General features: G+C 42.3%; 1 protein-coding gene across 9 annotated transcripts in view; it reads left to right on the top strand.

Annotated features, from left to right (window-relative positions):
* Positions 1-11,558: 11,558 nt before the first annotated feature.
* PUM2 (pumilio RNA binding family member 2) overlaps positions 11,559-16,528 on the top strand; it is a 66,644-nt gene continuing 61,674 nt past the window's right edge. For 5 of the 9 annotated variants that reach the window (XM_039721687.1, XM_039721692.1, XM_039721691.1 and 2 more), the window contains exon 1: positions 11,926-11,987. The gene's annotated coding sequence lies outside the window, so the exon portion shown is untranslated. Of the gene's footprint in view, positions 11,749-11,925; positions 11,988-16,528 lie in introns of those variants that run through there. The other 4 variants (XM_039721695.1, XM_039721694.1, XM_039721693.1 and 1 more) reach the window with 3 other exon arrangements.

Below are 16,528 nucleotides of genomic sequence, written 5' to 3'. Positions count from 1 at the left end.
GCAGTACTGACACTCCTGTGTGCATCAATACATGTATTATGTATTCCAATCGTTATTGAAAACAAAGGCACAAAAAGTATGGTCAAATCAACACTAAAGAAAATTTAATGTGACTACAGGTAGTTAAGTATCCTTCTAGTAAAGCTATACATATGTTTCTCTCATTCTTCTTCTGTTTTAATGAAGGAACTTCTGGTCTGAAGTGTAAATGCAAGGTTCTTGGAGGGAATGTTTTCAAACCTTTCCTGTTCTTGCTCCTAGAAATGAATAACTTTTAACCTAATGTTGTAGGGGAAAAAAATTAGAATGTCTTCCAGCTTGACCATATTAAAAAAAAATTCTGTAAGACCCCTCAGATAATAAGAATTAATTAACTGGTATGTCAATAGCCTCAGTCAATTCCTAGAGGGAAGTCTATTTCCAATCCCAGATTCATTGTTACTGAATTCTAACTGCTTCCACCTAAAGTAATAAGGAATCTAATTAATAATGGTAAGAACTTGAGGCTATTCGTGTGGAAGCTAAGGTAGTCTGATTGATTTGGATTTTTTTTCCCATTGTCTTGTTCTTTTTTTGACTGATATTAGCAGTAAAGAGTAGCCTCAGATAGGAGCAGCAGCAGATAGTTTAGTCAAATTAATTGTCACAATTATAATTTGTCAAAACTGAGTATGGAAAAGGGCAACTCACTGCTCCCCTCCCAAAAGGAGAGGTATAATAAGGAGTAAAAATACAAGTTCTGCCTTCTCGTGTGGAGTAGCAGAGCTTTGCTGCTCAAGCTGTCACCTAATGCATCCCCTACCCGAACCATTCTCACCTACCTTTGACACTGCAATGGGTGGTTGCCATCTACTGGTCCCAAGCAATAATGCAACACGGCCCAGTCTGCATCTGGGTTGGGTATTTTGCATTCCTGGCTGAAAAGAAAGCCCGCTGTAAGTATTACTTCTTCAACATTAAGATAGCACAAACAGACTATATTCGAGCTGTGAATGAACAGTGTCCTTAATGTCTTTATCGGTTTTTTTATCTCAGGAGTATCTATGAGGACTAGAGAAAACTAATTTAAAGTAAAGGTCAATATCAGTGGTGAAAACTAGGCAAAACATGTGGGCAAATATTTTGCAATATTTAATTTTAGGTCCCAGGAATGATATTTGGAACACAGTTATGGGCTTGGTTTCCCTGTCCCACACTTGGAAAAGAGTTACAAATCTCTAGATGGGATTTAAAATAACCTGTAATCTGAGGATGGAGTGGCCAAAACCATTGCCCATAACTTTCTTTGGAGGTAGACACCAATACTATACTTATAAATTTGAGAAGAGATCAAGTTTTTATGTTTTTTTCATTAAAAACCCCACCAAACAACAAACATCAAGTTGGATGAGAGGTACTAAAGATTAGAGAGTTCATCCAGGACATAAGATGTGGGTTTGATGGCCTTCTCTGCTTAAGACCATGGAAACCCACAAATTCAGCTTGAATACTCTCACCTCCAAAAGGCAAGATTTGAACTGCAGTTGCAGGCAGATCGTGATGCCTGTACATCCCATATAAGTAGAGATGCCTGACTGAAAACAGAAAGGAAATAAAGGCCAGGAAAGTGGAGCTCTGAAATACATCTTGAGCCCAGAAAAAAATTGGGGCGGACAGACTACACACCCCAGATGTCCTGTGTGAAAACAGACAAAGGAAAGAGGACTCATGAGAGGTATCTGCCTGGGGAACAGGTGCCCCATGTGTTTGACTCTAATGCTCTGCATCCCCAGTGCATCCTGGCTCTTCTCACATCTGAGCCTTGAAAGGGTGCAGCTTTGGTCCTCCACACCCCTGGAGATGCCTGGACCCACCAGCTTCTTTCATGATGTGCCCAGGGGCCAGCAGTGTGTGGCTGCCCCCAAGGCAACAGTGCCTCTGGCACAAAAACAGGGCTCCTTGTGCAGCAGAGCTCTGGCTGGGATTTTAAAAATGCCAATGTGAGCTGCAGCTAGCAAAACAAAAACCCAGCTTGGGCTGCTGGGAGTAGGATGGTGGGGTAGAAATGACATTTCTGAGGATGCAGGATAGCCCTAGGGTTCACAACAAGAATCAACACTAAAACTGAGCTTGTTGATATTTAAAGAAACTGCCTTTTCCTGTCATGTTACAATAGCGGATATGAAGTTGGGAGGTTAAGAGTGAACCTTAAACCCAATAATTTACCACGAGCTGAGTTAGTGCTCCCTGTCTGGGTCTGCAGACAGCCTGCAGCTGAGCTTGAGCCTCCTTGCTCCTGCTGAGCAAGGGCTCAGCATATTCTGGTTCTGCAACTATTAAACTTTGATGGACTTGCTTTTGTTTTATAGATATTCTTTATTAAAATGTATTTGGTATCCCATGTTTCCAATTAGGCACTGAATATTTTGTTTAGTTATCTTACTGTGTTCAAGGGGAAGCTGCTACTGCCATACTGCACCCCTTAAAAACAATAGTATCTAGATAGAAGGAAATCTCAAAGGCTAGGGAGCAGGCTGTCCCTATGTGCCAAAAGATGAGTCAGTGGGGAAGAAAACCAGCCTGACTGAATAGGGACGTTTTGCTGAAACTCAGGGGGGGGAAAAAAAGAGAGTTTATGACCTTTGGAAGAAAGGGCAGGCAACTCAGGAAGAATACAAGGATGTCATTGGGTCATGTAGAGAGAAAATTAGAAGGTGAAAGCTCAGCTAGAACTCAATCTAGCCACCACTGTGAAAGATAATAAAGAGGGTTGAGGATAAGAGGAAATGGCCACAAGCTGCACCAGGGAAAGTCCACGTTGGATATAATGAAGAATTTTTTCACCTTTTTTTGGAAAGGTGGTTGAGCATTAGAATGGGCTGCAGAGGGAAGTGCTGGAGTCACCATCCCTGGTGGTGACTAAGAAACAGCTGGTTGTGGCACTTAGTGCTAGGGTTTAGTTGGCATGGTGGTATTTGGTCAAAGGTTGGACTTGATGGTCTTGGAGGTCCAACCTTAAATGATGCTATGATTTTATGATACTAGCTGCTCTAGAAGATACTGATGGAGTAAGGTGAAACACTGGTGAAAGGAGAACCACAGCTGAAAAGAAATAATTACAACTTGGGAAAAATACTGATCCCACCGCTGCTTGCACAGGTCGAGTTAATCTATCAAGTGCTATTGGTACTTTTCTTTTGGCAACTGAGGGAAATTATACAAACTTCTTCCTTCATTCTGTATTTCATGGGTTTATAGCTATTTGTCTATACAATGTGTGTATACACACTCACACACAATCTGTCCTGTTTTCTTTTCCTAGAAATTTAGCCTTAATAATTTATTTGCATTAGTTTGTACTCTTAAGAAGGCCTTTTAAATGTTGGAATTAAGTTTCATTTATTTATTAAGTTTAATTAAAGATGAGATTATCTTGTCCTACACAAAGTCTTTATCAAATTAATGCTATCATTACCAGAATACAAATACACATTTTCATGAAAACTTTCTAGCAAACAAGATTAAAAATAGAACTTGTACATGCCAAAATTCTATTTAATCACTGAAATGCATTCCTACATTTCAGAGTAGATGCACAATAATACCTTCACTAAAACAAGACAGTTTTATTGTTTTTAAGGTAAACTTCTACAACACATGCTTAGAGCTTAACCTGTAAATCTATATTCATTCTGTTAGGTAGCACTCTATAATAAAATAGTTTTCTCTGTACAATTCCTGTCAGAAACATTATAATAACATCAACCCAAATAATTCCAGTTTTCCTCAAGAGAAAAGGGGACATAGTAACTGCAGGTACTAAACTGAATTTCTTAAATCTTCATGAAAACTGATCCCTATTTTTGAATAAAACTCTGGACCAGAAGTGACATTGAGGGCACACAGAAGGCAGCTCCCTTCCCCAGCCCACCCCACTGCTGCCACGTCTCCCCCAAGGACTGAAGGGCTGTTTGTCCACCTTCCTCTTTTCTTCTTAATCATAGAAGTGAGGGAAGCACCAGCTTTGGTATTGTGGCACATCAGAGGACCTGCCCTACTACTAGGGGACTAGGAAAAGCACATGGAGAACAACAACCAGGAAGGAAAATAGGGTAAGGTGGCTTGCAGCAGCTGGTGAAAGTTTTGTGAGTTGCCTCCACCTGTTTGCTTTCCCTGGGCCAGAGTCGGGAGTGCAGGGTGGGGCTGGGTGGCTTATCCCTGCCTGGCACTGCTGCTGTCAACACGTGTGAGGCAGATCACCCCTCCACTGCTCCCCCCACACAGGGGTGGGATGTGCTTCAGCTCGCAGTCAGGGCCAGCATGAGGCCAGGGTTTGCCCCTACATGCCCAAAACACTTTCTTGGTGGAGTGGCTATAAGCTGTATGATGGGCTCTGGGCCATCCACGCTTCCAGCCCTGTGACGCTGATCTCCTGGGATAAGCTTAGCCAGGATCAAGGGGGCTCAGCCAGTGTCCATACCAGTAAGTGCCTAGCTTCTCAAAGAGCTAGGATAAGGGGGTAATTTTAATGCTGTTTTACTATAACATCACTTACACTCTATCAAATATAAAGCAAAAAACAATGTTTGCCTGGTAAAGTCAAGTAATTTATGACACTTTAAGATCTCTGGCTGCTGCTTTATGAAGTTGCAACAAACATGTATTTTCCAACTAATGCTTAATCTTGTGCATTTTTACCAACAGAAAAACTAATGATCTTGGGAAGATAGTGATGTGTTGAGACTAATTCCTCCCATCTGTATGCTTTGGTTAAAGCCAAAAATAGATATAAATAAAAAGAAGGATGAAATGGATTAAGCATACTTTCTTGGCCTTCCAAGGGAAGTATGTATGCGTGGGAGATGGGAACCAGGTTTTCATTCCACTTGGTAAATTTTCACTTGAGATCTTATGAAGGAAAGAACTGTGCTAAAAGGTTTGGAGGACTCTTCCTGGTCTAGAGATCATAGCTCCTTAATCACCCTTGTCAATGAGGCAGTCAGCATGATGTAACAGGAATCCCTCTTAAGTAGTATTGTTCTCTTGAATGAAAATTGGATGCATCTACAGATAATGTCCTCTAATTCTTAGTCCTTAGCCAAAATGAGTGGAAAGGCACCTCTTATTTACACATATACACTTCCTGATTTGCAATCCACTAACAGGATGTATTACAAGGGAAGAAGTTTTCCAGACAAACTGGATTTCCATCTGGAGCCAGCTCAAGCCAGTAGGCAAAGCAGGCTGCAGGGTGTGGTCTTGTGCCTACTTCTCCTGTGCCAGGGAAATGGGAATTGATTATTCCCATTTGAAGAGCTAATCTCTGCTTCCCACTTGCAAAGCTCTTTATTCCAGGTGTCACAGAGACTGCAAAGGTATGGCTGGCTGGGTGGTGGGTTCCTCCCCCAGCAGCTCCCACAGGAGAACCAAGCAATTCTCTTCCCTCTCACCCTGCCTTTTCCATTTGCTGCTCCAGATGCCAGCTCACCCTTGGGTCCCCACCCCAGCACTGGGGGTGCAGATGCACAAACAGCTGTTGGGCCCTGATAATAGATTAGCTGAAGACAAGGGTCCTGTACTACAAGAGAGGGCTGACTCACAAAAAGAACTTGAATTTTGTAATATTTAAAAACACATTGTTTCAGCTCAATGAATTTCTTGTTTTGTTCTGTATTTGACTAACTGCCTAGGAAGAAGGATGCAGCAGAAAAAAGAGAAGTACTTTAGAAGTCTGTAAAACCTGCAGATATAATTAAAGGTAAACCCACAGAGGTATGAAAACACTGTTATTATTTATGTCATATGTGCATAACATTGGCACCTACTTTTCAGTATTACAGTGCTCACCCACTTTGTTTATGCTCAGGAAGCAAGATGGAATTTCCCTTCCTCAGTCTGTGTCTGGCATTCTACACTCACTGTGCTGTGCCTTGCTGCTCTGAAGGCATGTTTGGCACAGAAGGAGGTTTGGGTTCTCTGTGTGGAAATGGGGGTCAGTGGGTATGTCTTCATGCTGTAATGGTGAGTCAGAACAGAGGTCTGAACTAGCTCTGAGCTGATACATCTGTGCTCCATTTTGGTATTTAAATGATGTGTCCAGTCATCTTGTTGCTTGCGGTTGGGCCCCCTTGACACTGTATAAGAACAGGAAATTCTTGTGAGCTTCAGGTGCAGTTAACATAGAAGAAAAAATTATAGCCTAGTGATTACACCAGAAGAGCAGAGATGACTGCAGATGTCCAAATGTTACCCTAAGCAAAGTCCACTTGGTGTTAAGGCTGCTGGTTCAGAGCCCTGCCAGAAGAACCTTTGGCAATTGGGAGGATCAGCATTTGATATGGCAAGAGGTAGAAGGGTGTTAATGAACCTAAGACGTGAAATTATGTAAGCCAAAGTACTGCTGCAGATCTTTCTTCTAGCTTATCCTTTGCACTACAGCTTCTCGTTTTTGAAGAAACAGAGACGTTCTAGTTAAGTTGGAGAAACTTAATGCAAGTTAAGTTGGAGAAACTTTATGCCCAAATATCAAAACTTCTGGATATGCTTTTAGAGTTCTTATAATGTATTTCCCTAGGAGAGAAAAAAAAGTGCATTCTTCCCACTTTTGTTCTGATATGGCTGAATTATGTCATCCTAAGTGTGCAAAAAAAACCCCCAAAAAACCACAAAAAACAACCCTCCCTATTATTCAGAGTTCTTGTGCTTGCTTCCATTGCCTCAGATATTTCTTTGAACTTTTCTCCCCCTTTTAGAAATTAGCATGTTTACTCATTACTGCTTAATATATGAAATGAGTGACAAATAATTTGATGCCCAACTCTAAGGTTTCATTTTTTGTACTGAGTATCATATTCAATCTTCAGCTCTAAGAGCCACAGCCTGCCCCTATCATGGAGATTTCCTGTACCTTAATTCTCCACTGGAAAGAAAAATATACTTCTATTGAGACATGCAGGCTCTTTTTTTAAAGATAAGCATTGATGCCACTCTGTTGTGAATGAAGTGAACATGAATATAAAAACCAGCTGGCATTACTTCTGGCTTTGCTCTCCACAGCTATTCACATCCATTCATGTACATGAGGTGATGCCATTAGTGATTCTGGTTGTATTACAATGGCAGGCTCTGGTGGCTGTGACTCTGAGGTATGTTTATGAAGTTTGTTCACACCTCAGCCAATTATGAAGGGACGGATGACTTGGGGACCAAAGCCATCCTGCAAGAGAAACAAGTCTCCTCCACCATTATAGCACAGATTTACTTAGCAAAGCATTTCCAGGAGAGACATTTCTTTCTTGGGACAAGTTCATGATGATGTGTGCTCCAGGGCTGTGCAGGCCACTCACTGACACCTCCTCTCATGCATTTCTTTTAAACATCTTGTTCTTGTTCTTGCAAAATTATTACATTGCTAATAATGTCTACAGGAGCAATGGTCATGTGTACAACTGAATGGAAAACCAGCCTTTTAGAACAGTAGTATAGTAATGAGTCATTCAAAAATGGGATTTGTGACAGAATTTACTACAATACAATTGTGAATTTTCTGTAGGTGCTAAACTCATGTGCACTAGCTCAGTATGATATGCCAGTTGCTATCTAGTCGATAAAAAATCCAGATTATGTGGCCTTCCTTGAGGAAATTTACAGGTGCACATACAGGTAGGGGGAAACAAATGGAAATAATACCATACTAGGGGAAGGCCTTTTTGTACCAGCTTTTTGTGTTAAATGGGAAATTTGAAGGATAACTAACTCAGAAGAGTTCTTCCCACACATGGTATTAAAAGCTTAAAACATGTAGTTACAAACATTAAAACTAGACAATGGATGCAGTTGCATAATGTGGGTCAAATATTTCCATATCAGAAGAGAGGGTTGAGACAGGCTGTGAAGATTGAGGGAATTCAGACAACAGTATCAGTACAAGGAGAAGCTGCAGAGGCTGAACAGGTTAGTGGTCAAAAGCAATAGAACAGAAGATCAGCCCTGACTCAGCACATGAATGGCTGTGGCAGGGAAAGGCTGTGCTTGTGAAGCAATGGTGGGCCAAAACGATGCAGGAATGGGAGAGTCCTGCTGTGAAAAGCGTCTGCAGCTCCTAAGCCTGTTTCTCTGAGGCTCTGGCTACAGATTAGCCAAGAGGGAGCCTTAGCTCACTGGGACAGAGTTCATACTGCACTAAATCTGCCTATGTATGATGGTCACTGCCAGGCTAAAACGTGAAATACAAATTCCTACAGCAATGCATCTAGCAGCATCTCTACTGACTGTAGCATTTCAGACTCATTGATTTTATTAATTAAGTCTCTTGACAAAATGGAATGCAGAACCCAATGCACTGGGTGCCTAGATTTGGTATGCAGTGGTGATGTGGGAAAGTCAACTTCAGGATGGTGTGGGGGGATAGAATATAAGAAAATAAAGATAGTGCAGAAAGTAATCTCACCCCTAAGGAGTTGCAGCTGGGCCAATTATCAAAGATTAGGAGCAGTCCTGACTTTAACAGGTCACAGCAGTAACCAATAATAATAAGAAGAGCACTATAAAAGAGTGGGTTGGCTGGTGGAGGAGGAGCTGGGGTCAGTTGGCTGCTTTGTGAGGGAGAGCCTAAGAAGCTAAGGAGCTGCCCACGAGAAGAGACAAAGAAGGTATGAAACTTTTGTGATAAGGAGACAACAGTATGGAACTTTTACAATTATATGATAACAGGCTGGGATCTGCTCCTGCAAATGCATGAAACATACATCCAGATGACCATATTTTACCAAGATGTAGCTCACAAGGGACATGCTAAGGATGAAAACCACCATTCCGAGGCCCTGCTCTCGATCTTGGACAGACAGCTCCAGTGGCTCCCAAGCTGCAGGGCTGTCCCTCAGTGAAGGTGGAGGTAGTGAACTGCAGCTGTTGTTTCACAGAACTCAGAGGTTCACTCATCCGTGACTGCTCCTCTTAAGATGTAGGATGACAGCCAGGCTGGGGATTAGACAGGGATTAGTTGGATTTGGGGTTTGGACTAGGGGGTCATTAAATCCCTTCTAACCCAAACAACTTGCTGCTTCTCTGCAAGGCCAGCAAGCAGAAGATCTGAGATGAAGATATGGACTTCTTCCCTGCAGAACAGAGCAGCTGCAGCAGAGGGCAGCCCAAGTAGGCTGCTGATCTGGGGACTCTTTCCAAGGAAGTCATACCTGTAAATCTTGAGCAAAGGAATTAAATCTGGGTTCTCCCCCATCCCAGGAGTGAAGGATGTCACACACCTTGTTTAAGAGTGCAAGCTTTTGCAGGGACTTTTTTTTTTGGTGGAGATGGTTTGATAGTGTCTGCCACATCTAGTTGTTTTGTATTTTCATAGCAGAATACCTTAATTTTAATTAATACAGGTTAATTATTTGCTACCCTGATAGATCCAACAGCACCATTTGTCAAAACTGCTGGGGGACATGAAATGTCATGGCACAGCAGGATAAATTCTGTTCATGGCCAGAGTTTTAGGTCCTGAAGTTTGTGGCTTTAGAGCATGTAGACCTCTTCACGATTAGGCACTATCTGAGCAGGGGTGGATAGGGCTGCAGCTTTCAGTTTCTCTGAGTGCTCCTCAGTTGAGTGCCTTACCCAAGATGTCAGAGGAAGACAAAGGCTTTCATATCCAGGTTTCCATATCCTTGGCTATGGTCTTAAACTGTGGACTCTTATTAGTATTTTTTATTGAAGATATTATTCACAGGAAAAAGAAAGCATAACTCTGTTAAAGGAGTTTATCTGAAATGTCTGCAGTGTAGGCAGGGCCCAGACAGCTGTTAATGCATCCTTAAAAAGAGGAATAGCTACAAGAAACACTTTCTAATGTTAGCAAGTAAAACTATCTAAAGCATTAAGTATTTTTAAAGTTTCCACTCAGAACAAAGGTAAAAGAGGCATTTCTTGAACTATTTTAGCAAAAACTTTAGAAGAACTATTTTAGTCAAAACACAAGAACTATTTTAGTAAAAAACTTTAGTGCCATTATTAAATTGTGAGATGTATGGTGGTGGAATAGTTTTATTCTTTTTTTTTAAAAAATATACCTTAGAAAAGAATCAAATAATTGTATTTACCATATCAAATTCCAAACTGATTGAACTTAAACATTTTTCTGTTTCATGATCAGATTGGTTTTTCTGAGGAGAAGCACACTGATGTGGAAATCATTCAAGCTTATGCTTATCAAATGCATGTTGAGTTTTGTGAAGATCTGATGCTTTATACAAACACTGATTATAATTATTGAGAACAAACAGGGTCCCCAGAAGGGTAAGAGCTGGTGTAATGTAGACCAGCTGCTGTAAATGTTCAGGATGCCAAGAGCATAACAGGGTTTCCTTCAGTCCCAGCTGGTCTGCATGAAGGGAAGGGCTGGCTTGGAGGCTGTGTCTTAGAGGCCTTCCCTCCTCAGTAAGCACAGGAATTGGCTTTTCAGCCCTGCAGCCTCCCTGGAGACAGCCCCAGGTGGCAGTGGGATGGGACACTGGGGATCACAGAGATTAGCCACGTGAGTGGCAGCAGGCTGCAGACATATGAGTATTTAGCTGACTAGTATTAGACTCAAGAAATCATTTTCCATTTCTTGCAGAAATGTTTCTATCTTTATCAGGAGCTGGGAACTTTTATGTTCTTAACCATGTCTATAAATACTGAAAACAGTGAGGATTTTCTCCTTTGAGACATCTCTATTTTTAAGAACACAGTTGGTAGTCACAGCCATCTCATCCACACAACTGCTGCGCCAGCAGCAGCACCAGTACAGGTGCTATTCCTGCAGCCCAGCTCGCCTGGAGTCACTGCGACAGGCAGGGCCTGGCTCCTCCCTGCCGGCACAGCCAGGGGTCGGGGCAGCAGCAGCGACTCTGCAGTGCCCACAGCACCGAGAGCCAGGCTTTGTCTGAAGGTTTCATCTGTGGATGGCATCTGTCGCTGTTTCCCGCAATGGAGCGTTCTCTAACCAGGCTCTTGAAGAATGGCAAAATAGAGGAATTTCTTGTGAAACGCATGTTTTAAAATGTCACTGACATGCAGAGAACCCTCTGATTTCTAGGGGCTGCTGAATATGCAGAATTTGTGCTCATATTGAGGTTATCAACATGCAGTGCTGGCAATGCCTACCAGCACCAGAACTGTATTGACCTCCCTGCTGTACCAGTGATGCCATCTTTAACTCCCTAATTGGAAGGGATAATTGGCTCTTTGCCCAAAATCACCACACAATAACTATTAGCACAGCAGTTAACTAATAAACTAGTAACTGCTGAGATGCATTTTTATTTAGCGTAACACATGCACGCAAGCACACATCCCATGGGTGGTGTGGGGTGTGGAGACCTTGGGAGTCACCAGGGACCACTGGGGACTCCTCAAACAGGCCTTGCCTCCCCCTCTGTCTCCCAGGCCCTCAGGTGGGCAGCACCTCCCACCGCCACACTTCTGGAAAGGCCTAAAACCACAGGATCACAGAACTGTTAGGGTTGGGAGAGACCTCTGGAGATCAAGTCCAGCCCCTGCCAAGGCAAGGTCACAGGAATGTCTCCAGAGATGAACGGCCGGGGAGGTTCAGCCGCGCTCTCGCTGTCCCTGTCCCTCCGCGCCATGTTGTTGTGAGCCCCGGGCGGGCGGGAGGGGAGGCAGGAAGGAGCGGCGCCCAGCGGGAGCGGCAGGAGGAGGAGGAAGGGGCCGGCGGGCGGGCAGGCGTGTCCCAGCGGCCGCTCCGGCTCCATCGCCGCCAGCCAGCCCGTGAGTAGCCCCGCGGGGCCGGCGCCGCGCTGGGAAGGCCGCGGGCGGGCGGAGCGGGCGGGCGGGCCCCCCTTCCTCCAGCCCCCTTTTGTCTGCGGGCTCGGCTGCGCGCCGAGGGAGGGGAGAGGGAGGGGAGGAGGAGGAGGAGGGAGGGGGCCATGTTGTGGCAGGTCACCGGGCGGCGCGGGGCCTGCGCGGCGGCCTCGCCGCCTTTGTGTCCGCCCGGGAGCGGCGCCGAGGTGGGGACGGAGCGAGCGCCGTGAGGGGCGGCGGCGCCGGGGGAGCGAGCGAGGGAGGGGCGGCATTGTGCGCTCGGAGCGGCTCGGGGGGAGCCGACCCCGGCCCGGCGGGGTGTGCGGGGCCGGGTTGGTGCCCGGGGGAGCGTCGGGGCCCGGGGCAGAGGGGGGCGGACGCAGCCCCGGGGCTACAATGGGCTCCGGCTCGGGGGGAGCGGAGACGGGGGCGGCGCTCGGACCCCACGGGCCATTGCGTGGCTGGGCTCGCACGGGCTTTGTTCGAACGTACGAAAAACTTGTGTTGTTTTTTTCGTGCTCTTAAAGATAATAACCGCTTCCTGAGAGTGCAGCGAGAAGGCCAAATGCCTTTGGTGGCTGGTGGCACACAATGAAGCGGTAGGGTTTGATTCTGCTTTGAGCCTGCCCGTGCAGACCACAAAAACAAAAAGTTAAGGAAAATGCCTCCTGTCCTGAGTGGATCGTGCGTACAGCGAACAGTTTGGGATCAATCTCCCCGGCAGTTATTGTGCAAAGATTGTTGGGTTTTGTTTTGGCATTGTTTTCTCTCCCGTATTTCCTAAGGTCAGATCCTTATTTATTTGAGAGAAAATATTTTTCGGACGGTTTATATTCTTCTGGTTTACAGTTTGTAGCAAGATGGCTTAATACCAAAATGTGCAGGGTGTTTGAGATGTGATAAAGAGCTTCTTATCACCTGATTTCGGGATGCTTTTTTCTGAGCAATTAGATGTGTATGAGCAATGTGAATCAGTAAAACTCTTAATTCGCCTAATATTCCCTACATATGCTGCATGTTAACAAAATACTTTGAGGTTTATTTTACTTTCTCTTTGTTGCATCTCCACTGAGAGATCAGGCCTTCGTAGTTTCAGTGAGCTGATGGTCTTGCTCTTCAGGTATGTGGGATATAAATGCATCTGAAATATAATTACTATGCCATGTTACCATTTTTACACATAAAGCATAGTTTTGTGTTATATTTAGTCACATCTAGGTTTAAAACCAGATGTTAAAAACAGTCGCAGTTTTGTTGAGAAGCTCAGGCAAATGTTGCCTGCTTTGCTCAACAACTCTGTGTCAACCCGAGTATAAATATGCTAGGGAAGTGGGAGAAGGAAACTTGCTTTAAAAAGGAAATGCTAATTTGGTGGTGGTGTAGTTTGGGTTATATGGGTGGAAATGACACCAAATCACCTGACAGTTTTCTGAAGTGTTCAGAGTTGAAAATTTGGAATTTGGCCCAGCAGAATGGTTAGTAGGCAAATGCATGTGAGAAACTGCTTGATAATGCACATTCTGCAGTTTATTATGTGGACGTTGTGCATAGGAAAGTCCATGTTATTTGAATACTCTTTTTTTCTGCGTTAATAACAATTGTTTTTATTTTTTTTCCTGTAGTATCACTCCGTAGTAATAAATCTTCTGTGTTAGGGATGTTGGCACGGTGCTGAGGCAATTGTAATTGTATCTGGTATCGTGATTGAGCTGATAGTGCAAGCAGTTGGCTGAAAGGGCTGGGCTTGCCTGTCTTTATATGAGAAGGTGCCTCTTGTTATGACAGTTTATATTAAATCTTACAGTGGATTGTGGAGTACACTGAAGACTTTATGTAGCTGTTTTCTTTGGGTGTTTCTCTGCAGTGTTCTTGGTGGGCCAGATGTTGCAGATGTTTAGGGCAAGTGTGTTAACAGAATGTCAGCTTGCTGAAACTGTGAACTAGATCTGATTTTTAAACAGCACTTTCTAGTTCACTTTTAGATGTTGCCCCCTTCTCCTTCGTTCAGTGATATTTGAGTGTTCACTGAATAATCAGCATGTGTAGAAGCATTCTTCTTGATAATTTCATCTCTTTCTATGTACAGTGATTTCCAAAATCCCCAAATTATTAGATCAAGTTTTTATACACAGAGGCAACTAACCCAGTAGGTTGAATTCCTGCTTGTGTCTTCCTGCCTTTTTTTTTTTAATGTGGAATTATGTGAAAATCAACTGTCTATTGCACTAAGAAAAAAATGTAAAATCTCTTCAATGTTAAATTCTTTGTTGAGAATCTCCTGTGAAAATGAGCATTAATACATTGTATTTTCTTTTTAAAAAGTTTGGTAGAAACTCTACAGAAGAAACAAGAAAGTAGACATAAGGTATAAATTCTTCTCATAGTGTGTATCAAAAGTGTAGGTATGTAAGAGAGTTATCAATCTTCTTTCTCTTTTGAGTAATTAGGTGAAAATGTTGCCTCATTTAATTGGGATTTCCCCACCCATAACATAACTGTTGTCTTGCTTATTCCCCATAAGCCAGTGCCCAGGCCTTTGTCTTGGCAGTGAGGAAAGAAATCTTTCCTTTAAAAGCTCCTGTAACAAATAACACTAATTGTGTAGTGTTGCTAAGTAATGAAGTTGGAGGCACTTCACAGTCATATAGTGGAAAAGCATTTTAAATTGCATCAAAACATGTAAAGGATTGGGTTCCAGCTGCTTCAGTGTCATTTCAAACAAGTTATATGGAATTTATACTATGGCTTGCATGCTGAAACTTTACAGCAAGGTTTAGTTTGGATCTCACTCAGAGTACCTGCTGTGGCTTTTAGAATAGTATGCAAGAGCTGATATGAGAAGTGTTTAGCTTACAAATAAAGACCACGTATCTCTAAAGATTATATTTCATTGTTGCTTAACAGATACTTTTTCTAAACATGCTTATTTAAGAGCAGTTGTAGGTATGTAGAAGTACATCTGAGGAGGTTATGACAACCATCTTAGGAGTTAAGAAGGAAATGCCTAGCTCCATAGCAAAAGCATCTCAGTAATAAGCCACATTTGAGTTTTTTGCCATTTCTCTGTATATGCATTTATTTGCACTAAACTTGAGTGGTGATATGATCTGCTGTCCTCTGCAGGCTATGCTAAAAACACATCTGCAACCTTTCTAGGCAGGCTTATTTTTTGACACCAAATATTTGTGTACCTAGGACTAAGTAAGCTGGTTTACATTTTGTAGTTGTGATTATTTTTAATTTGTTTTTTCATACAACTCCGGGATAGGTTACCTCTTGCTTCGTAGAGGTGTTGGCAAAAATTTCAGTTACAGGTAATAGGTCTGGTTGTCTGTCTTTCCATATAATGCTTTCAGCATGTAAAATGGAAATATAATGCATATAAGTCCTAGTGGAAGTGGAGTTATGTCAGGTCTGTATGTTCATAACTTTGCTCTTAGATTTCATCCATGTTTTTCTGGGAAGAATTTTGGGTGATAGATTGAACTAGTCATATGGTCATTTTGCATGGCTGATACAAAGTTTCATGTAGAATTAAATCATAAATATCTTCAAAAAGGAAGTGAATTTTTAAAAGCTGCATTAAGTTCTGTAGCTCTTCACATGTGTGTATTGATTAAATACAAAGCTAGACTTACTGGAAATGACTTTGTGTAGTTGATCTAAAAATAAGGAGTCTAGGTTGACTCATATATTTCAAGTATATTCTATTTGTCTTCTCTATGATATATAATGCTTAAATTTTAGTTCTGGCATGGTACAGTGATGAGTTAATCCCATAGTCTGAAGAAGCTGCAGAACTCATGTTACTACAGTATTTTGATGATAAGCAAATATCTACTGTAACAGTATTGATAAGACAAAGTAGCTTTAGATCTTGCATTACTCACAAAACCAAGATTGCTCAAGATTAAAAAAAATACTCCTACTATATAACTGTCTGTATATTATATTTTTCCTTGAAGATGCTGCATTTGGTAGTCTGTAAAACTCAGTGAATAAAGTAGAACTGTGTGGAATCTAAGTGTTGTAGTCTGATTATAAATATCTATCCACATATGTTAGATTTTAATTGGACTTGCCACTTTCCTTTAGCATGAAAAATAAAACATTTCTTAGACTTGAATATTTTTTTCCTCCCTTAAGAAGTACTTATTTTAGATTGTAAGTGGTATTTTGTGCTTTATTCATGTCCATTCAGATACTAAAAGGCTGATAATGCATCAGTTGTGATAGATAAGGGACGTGTGGCGATCATTAAGTGTGGCTATTCCGGCAGGCACAGGTGTTTTTTCCTGAGAGGATTCTGTCAATACAGAGTGTTTTGCTGTTGCCATTTGTAATTGTTTTAAACCAAGTCTTAAATGTTTCACAAATGAGCTGATGAATTTAATTTTAATCTGAGTCTGAAGTCTTCATTTTGTGAAGACCCCTGCAGGTGCTGCTGTGTGGGTTAGAGACGTTCAGTGGCATTTACTGTGTTAGAATGTTGTGTGGCTTAGCACATGTGAAAGAACAATTGAGGCTGGGGTGTAAGAGTGAGATGTAGTTCCCATACACAAGTTAGTTTTCTGTGCTACTTTGATACATAGTCTCCTAATTATAGAATCAGACATAGCAGTATAACAGAATTAGTGGTTTTACACATCATGCTGAGTAATAATGTGAAAGAAACTGCTGCCTTTGTGATTGAAAATTGTATTTTGATTTTTTTAGCAAGGAAATACGTGGGCAAGCATTTATAATG

This window comes from Passer montanus, unplaced genomic scaffold (assembly GCF_014805655.1).
Source record: "Passer montanus isolate IOZ18808 unplaced genomic scaffold, ASM1480565v1 scaffold46, whole genome shotgun sequence".
Lineage (NCBI taxonomy): Eukaryota > Metazoa > Chordata > Aves > Passeriformes > Passeridae > Passer > Passer montanus.
The sequence above is the reverse complement of the archived record's forward strand: the minus strand, read 5'-3'. Positions and strand labels throughout refer to the sequence as shown.